This window comes from Belonocnema kinseyi, chromosome 3 (genome assembly GCF_010883055.1).
Source record: "Belonocnema kinseyi isolate 2016_QV_RU_SX_M_011 chromosome 3, B_treatae_v1, whole genome shotgun sequence".
Taxonomy (NCBI): domain Eukaryota; kingdom Metazoa; phylum Arthropoda; class Insecta; order Hymenoptera; family Cynipidae; genus Belonocnema; species Belonocnema kinseyi.
Window position 1 is genome coordinate 63809319 of NC_046659.1, and position 8027 is coordinate 63817345.

Consider the following 8027-nt stretch of genomic DNA (forward strand, 5'->3'; position numbering starts at 1 on the left):
ACGTGTACGTATTTTATGAAAATATAGATATTATTGGTCTTCAAAGCACAATATAAAAATCGAGTGTACCTCGAGTATACCTTGTCTGATTTCAGTATATTTTTCACAGATTTAGGGGAGCTAGTGTTTTAAATTAGACATTTTCATATTTTGCAAATACATGACAATTAGGAATTAAACCAGTTACAAAATACAGAGATTTAATAAAATAGAATGTCTTTTAACTTCTTTATATTTAATCCTGCGCGGTCGCACATTGGTCGATTTCATCCCAAAAAAATTTTTCACTTCGAAATTCCTGGCAAACCGAAAAAGGACAAAGTGCGACATCCCCTCATAAAAAAACTTAATACAGAATACGAATCTGTATGCGTAGTGTGGCCATATTAATTTTGGAGTAAAAATCATTTATTGTAGCTCATTTTTTAAATGTTGAACTTTACATCAAAAACGTTTTTGTTCAAAACTACCAATTTATAGCAACAAATGTAAAATCTTCTGTACTTAATCAAATATGGTTTCACATTATAGAAGGGTTTCAAAGTATTAGTGAATTTTCCTTAACATTTTTAAAGCAATTTAATACGTTGAACAATTAACCTGAAGTTTTTCGACCCAGTGCGACCGCGGAAGCAGCGAAATTACCAACTTTTCAAAAAGAAAAGTACTTTTGAACCATTTAAATCTATAATGAAAAGAGTACTATTTTAGCATTTCTCTTTCACATTATAAACTTCAGAGATAGAATTTTCAGCGCAGTTAGATATTGTTTCAAATTTTGATAATACCCAGTTTTTCTTAAACTTAAAACTTCTTTAAACTTCTTATTAAAACATAAAACTTCTTAAACTTTTCCCCTTTTTTGGGAAAAATGTACACTCCGTATTTTAAAATTAATAAGTAGAAATAATTATCCGAAACTCACGAAAAGTAGGTACATAGTCTGGTAATTCCTGTACACTCTTGAACACTTCTGCTTTAATGGTACGTCATAAAGATTGCAAAAATGTAAACAAATATGTTAGTTTTAGTGATAAACACATCTATCCAAAATATCTTTGATCTATCTCGGAAAAATGCAGACATTTCCTAAAAATTTAATTGGTCTGAAACGACCAATGATAACCGGTTAGTTTGAAAATATAACTTTTACTTATTTTTTAGTTTTCACTAAAAATATGTCAGAAGAGGATTTAAGAAAAATAATTGCATAGTTACATCATCTCGTATAAATTAAAAAAGTACGTTTGTGAGTTACGTAGAGAACCCTCGCAAATTCTAGCAAGATCGGACACTATTAATTCTAGTACAGCTACCAACACACAGGCTACACTCGTTCTACAAATCATATGTTCCAGAAAATTCCAGAAAAGGTACCCTTACACGAAGAAGAATCAGACTATAATAAACTAATCAATTCTTTTGTTAAAGAAATCAAGTCAAAGAGGAAAGATCTTTTAATTAGCATAATTTCATTTCAAGTGATGATCGAGAGTGACTCCAAAGTCATAGACGATTGGTAGATAATCATTGTGCATTTCTAAATACAACATGGTCATCGACTCCTATTAGCAGACGGCAAGCGTATAATTTTAACTCTGAATCTTACAACTTCTATGCTCTGTGCCATTCATTCTAGTAAAGTCAAGGTCACACGTCTAGTCTAGTATTTTCCAGAAACCACCAGAACTCGCGAACGCCGCGTCATCCGCAATCAATATCTCCTCTGCCACCGAGGTCAGAGCTTTCTATGAAACTCGAACACGCAATCGCAGCAGTCATAACAGTACCACGTGCAAACCGGCAAACTCAAAACAATATTTGCTGGTGTTTAATGAAAAAGTAAAATTAAAGATTTTTTTATCAGAAAGTAGATCCAAAGCTGGTTGAAAAAAGACAAAATATCAATTGAAGTGTACTGTTTGATGTCAATTTTAACCTTCTGAGCACCACCTATTTTCTGGATAATTTTCAGCTAAAAAGATGAATATTTAACAGGAATACTTGAATTTTCAATCAAAATGGAGAAATTTTTAAACAATGAGATTAACTTTCAAAAGAAGAACGTACCTGAATTTTCAACGAAATAAATGAATTTTAGATTAAATAATAAAAATTTACATCCAGTGTTATATTTTGAACTAGACATGGTCTATTTTTAATTCAAAGTGGAAAGGTTTAATTTTCAGTTGACAAAATTGACTTTCAACCAAACTGATGAATTTTCAACTAAAATAAAGAACCTTCAACTGGAAAAGTTGAATTTCATACCTACACAAAAGATGCATTTTTGACCAATAAGATTAATTTTCTACAAACAAACAAAAAAGAATTTTCTGCAAATTACATGAATTTTCAAAAAAATAGTTTAATTTTCAAAAAAGAAATATCAGTTTTCAATCAAACAGTTGAATTTCCCGTTTAAAATAGAATTTTTAACACAAAAATTGGATTTTAATTACAAAATTAATTTCTAACAAAAAAGTGTAGCTTTTAAACGCAAGCAGTTGAATTTTATAGAAAAAAGGGTGAATTCCCAAAGAAGAATTTAAACAATATTTATATTATAATTCAGAAATATTTCCTCTGAAATACTAATTCTGGTCTAAAAACTACGTGAAGTACATTTTTTCTGAAATTTGGAAGAAGGAACTTTTAAATTGTGACGAATTTTGAATGGGATCGGATCTTTAAAACTACTTTCTTCTAAATCCCAGTTTTAATTCTTTAAAAAATTCTAGTTCCATGTCAAAAATTCCCTGTTCTGGGTGAAACCATATTTTTTTGCCGAAGCTCTCTGTCCTAAAATAAAAACTATAATTATTTTCACTTATATTCTCTGAAACTGTAAATAATGTAGAAATGAATTTTCTAAATTGATAAAAATGATTGAAATAATAAAAACTTGAATTTTTCTACGATCAGAAGTAAATTGGCAGTTTTTAATTCAATTCCCGACCATTTCCCGGTTACCCAGTCAAATCGCTGCGAATTAAGTTTTTGTTTCCAATGTTTCTGATCCTAATGGATCATCTGAAACGACACAGAATCAAGAACTTAGACAATGACCTCCTTCGTAGACACATTTTTTAGGATATGAAATTGAACTTGAAGTCAAAAATATTGATTTTTTTCGTTTCATTATTATATCAATATTCTCATATTTTTATTTCCATTTTATAATAAATTTCTGAGAATAGGAAGCTTCTTACCGTTTGATTGGAAAATTTAGACAAAATCAGAATATGCCTGTTTTTTGTTTAGTTGTACAGTCTAAGGATCCAGTCTAAGGACTCATCTGCCTGGCCTCTGGCCACTAATCCGCTTTTATGGTTCCTGTTATTATTACGCTTTGATACCTAGCCACATAAACCCTACAAATTCATTATAGTTGAGAGTTGAGGTTTTATTGTTCTGCCATTACCGATAGGGCCATTTTTTATTTCGAGTCACCAAAAAAATTCGACTCAGCGCGATTTATTGCACTCGCCATAAAGGCGAACTTACAGTAAAATTATCAATTTTTCCCCATTTTTGAAACCACTTTTTTATGGTAAATCTTTGATCACTTAGTTGTTCTTTTTCAGATTCATTCTGAGAGGTTTACAGTACACGCTGTACGAATTGCACTTCACAAAAACTTAGTGAAAGCGTGCAATAAGTTTGCAAATATTTGAATTTTGGTAGAATTCTCCTTCCCGAGTGCGAAGTCACATTAGGGCCCAACATTGGCCCATAGTCGGCAAAAATATTGCCGAAGCTCGGCTGCCATTATTACGGCAATGACGGAATGATAACTATGGCCTGCATTGGCAGTCAAGGTTTGGCTGTCATTGTCGGCCCAACACTGGGTACCAGTATTGGACCAAACCTATCTGCCATCGTCGCGCCATTTCCGGATTGATAGCTATGGCCTTGAATTGGCAGCCAAGGCTTGGCTGCCATTGTCGGCCCAGCACTGGGTACTAATACTGCTATAGTCTAAGGTCTAAGGATATGAAAAAAAGGTATTTAAAAAATAAATATTAATTGATTGCGAGTACTTTGAATATAAATATTAATGTTCCTGTTTAAGTTGAATACCTATATTAAATTTTGAACATCATATTACAGATAAAATTTCTAACGCTACGGGGTATCGAGAACCTACATCTATATACCTAAATCTATCGCCTAACAGTCGGGAGTGCCAACCACTCCGCTAAACCGACTAGTTGAAACTCTGTGAAAAAGCCATCCTCATAAGCTGCAGTTCAAAAAGTTAAAGAACCAAATTTTATGCTCTCTTTTTATAATTATTTATTATTATGCGATGTTGTGTAAATGTAAAATACACGAACTGCTAACAGGAATATCAATACAATAATTTTCAAATAAATAATTTAAATCGATTTCAATTTTGCTTCGCGTAATATTACTTTTTTCCGTTGTAGCCTACTTTACAACTTTTTGCAATGACAGGAAATGTAATTTTTCAGAAACATTTCAAATTTTTAATGACAGAACTTAACAAATTTCATCGTGAAATTTGACAATTTTTCAATAAAATTTTTTTATCTTTCGTGTAAGATTTGTTTATTATGTGCTAAAAGTGAGACATGATAAATAAAGTGCCGATTCTGGGCCAAGCATCGGTGGAGGATCGGCAAACATAAATAGCAAATATAGGCTGCCAGCACTGGTTCAACATTGGGCCGATTTAAATAAAACATGGTTTGCCTTATTAAAAGTGAAACTTGGTCCAGTAATGTGCCGTCACTGGGCCAGACCTTGGCTGATCCTCGTGAAACATGGTTCCCCGTACTAAAAGTGAAACTTGGCGCAATAAAGTGCCGATATTGGGCCACGCATCGGTGGAGGATCGGCAAATATAAATATACAATATAGGCTGCCAGTACTGGCTCAACACTGGGCTGATTAAAATTCCGATATTGGCCCACTATCTTTAGCCGACCTTTGACGGCCAAAATTGGACCAACCCTGGGCCGTGTATTCAGCTCCGGAAATTCGCACTTGGTTGTACAATTGTTACGTAGGGATCAATTGCTTTTAGGGAGCTAAAAAATGACTACAACAAAACAAAAAATTGGCATATTCAGATTTTTCCTAGGCTAAACGAATTTCTAGCCACCCATTAAAATTTAAACAGCTTCTTTTTTTGGACTACTTAATAAGAAAACTGCAACTACTTACTGGACTACTGACTAGGGAAACTGGAATTATAATTTCTTGATTTAAAAGTGTTTTCAACTTCAGTTAAAATTTTATGTCAGTTAATGTTCAAACTTTCCCTATTAAAAAAGCCCGCGAAGAAATCCTCATCCAAAAATCACACGTGTATTTTTGCAACAGAGTTTTCTTTCTCATTCACGATTTAAGGAAAATGTACTTCAGTTACGTCGTAATTTAAACAACTGATCTTTCTAAACTTCTTCGTTTCGTTTTCGTTTTCAGCTAAATGTTTAGCTTTAGAGTAAGGAATAATGTCCCGATCATAACTTAATTTTTTGTACCACTTGTACTTTATTATTCCTTAATTATATACAAAGTTTAGTTTAATTTTTCTTAGCACAAATACAAAATATGAAAAATTAAATCAATTTATCCAAAAGCAGGGTATCTATTGATTTTTAATTCCCAGTTTTCTCATGATCAATTGTTAATTTTCTCCGGCCAATTTAAAAAAGATCAAAAGATTTAAATTATTTCTAAAGATTTCAAGAGATTTTTAACACTTCAAAAGATTGCAAAGGTTGGAAAGATTTCTGATTTGGAACAGGGAATTTTAGAAAAAGAAGTGTAATACTGAATTTGAAACCGGATTTTTTTTAATTATTGAAAATTATAGACATTTACAGAAATTCCCCGTCCCAAAGTTTAAATTATATTCGTTTACGAAAATTCCCTGTTCCAAGTCAGAATTATATTTATTTACCACATTTCATCATGTGATTCAGAAATATATTAATTTTATTCTTATAAAATTTTAAATAGAAAAGTTTCAAATTCTTACCAGTTTTTATTTTTAAACAAAATAATGTTTAAATTCAAACAAATTCTGATTGGGTCAAGGATGTTTCGAAATCTGACGATTTCTGACAACAGGAATTATTTTTGTAAAATCCTATTTTATGAACCAAATTAAAAATTATTTTTCGAACTTTTTCGTTCCATTTCAAAAATTAAATTTTCTAAGACAAAATTATATATCATTACGAAGTACCGTGTTCCAAAGTAAAAATTATAACTTTTTTATGTTTCAGTTACGTATTCCCCATTCAAACGGAGAATTATAAATCTTTTCGAAAAATCCCTGTAACAAGTCACAAATTAATTAATTTTCGAAATTCTCTTTCCCAAGTGAAAATTATACTTATTTGCAAAACTTTCCATGATTTTCAGAATAAATCCCTTTTTTTAGAATTTGTAAAAGGAAAGTTTCAAATTGCGACGAACTCCTCATCAGAAATTCCATGTTTAAGTCAAGTTATAATTTTTAAGGAAACTTTACGTCCTGAAGTAAAAATTATAATTCTCCTGTCTCAACTCAAAAATATAATTTTTTTTAGAAAATTCATTGGTCAAAGTCAGAATTGCAATTCTTTTAGAAAATTTCATATTTTAACCGAGAATAATTAATTTCAATATCTTTTTTTTAAAGAACCAATAATATAATTGAATAAACTTATAACATATGATATACTTAAAAAAAAAAGTTTTAAATGCTTGAGACGAGGTTCACAAAAATTCAAGAATCTTGTTTAACAATATTGAGCAATACATATTATCCAATTAAATCCAAAAATTTCCACTGTGTGGATGTTTTAAACAAAATGAAATTCTCACATTATTTAATTAACATAGAGGATTATATGTTTTTTTATCTAATGACTAGAAAAATATTTATTTTTGTAAAAAATAGCAAACCACATATGAAACAATATGTAAAAAAAAGGTTTGCTTGAGAAATATAAAAAAGGATGTAAAATAATATGAAAATTATATTGAATTTAAAATAATAATACTTTCATTCTTCAGAATGATATTGCGAAAGTATGCATATTTATAAAGCGTTATTATTTTTGTGCATTGTATATGAATCATATCATCGTATCAGCAGGAAAGAGAGGCTAAATATAGAAATCAATGTCCAGCATAAATTAAGAATGATAAACATGCTTTTTTGGCTTTCCAAACTCTTGAATATCTACCAAATTGAATAATTAATCTTCACGAAAGAATAAATTTATTACTAAATATTTCGTTGAAATTCCTGTAAATTTGAAGGTTATGTTACATGCTTGCAATTATGCCCTGCTTTGATAATTATTAATACTTTTGATGCAAAAATTCGAATAGAACTTTCGATCGTTCTACAGATTTTGGCGATTTTATTCTGCAAAAACAATTTGCATTTTTTTCGCGAAATTTTCTATTCAGAAATGTAAACAAAAACGTCTGTTTTGCATTACATTTGCGAACGAATATCGAAATGTATCGAAATAATTATTGCAAAAATAGAACAGTATAAATTAATAATTTATTTTAAAATACCCTCGTGAAAAAGAAGTATTGGTTAGTATTGGATCTAATAGTTTTTTACAGATGCGTATTGGAAATCAATTGCTTTTTCGCGAAAAACGTACTGGGTCCTACACTTACCAATCCTTCCTGTTCAAAAAGATACATATGTACATCGACATATTATATAAGAATATTTGAATATTATCAATTTGTATACATAATGAGTTTTCTATTGTAATATTCGCTTACTTAAAATTAAAAATCCTACCGAAATATGGCATATATCTTAATCATTAATTAGTAGACACTTTTTTTAAATATTTTAAAATATTTTTGGTTGCCAACTTATAATTTTGTCTGCAATTATTTTTATAATTGATACAAAATAATAGAAAATTCATTATAAGCCTATAATGATTTTCCTATCATTTTTCGCAAGGACAAAATTATATATGTAAATACAATGTTAACTGTAACATAGTTTCAATATTCCAACCACAAAA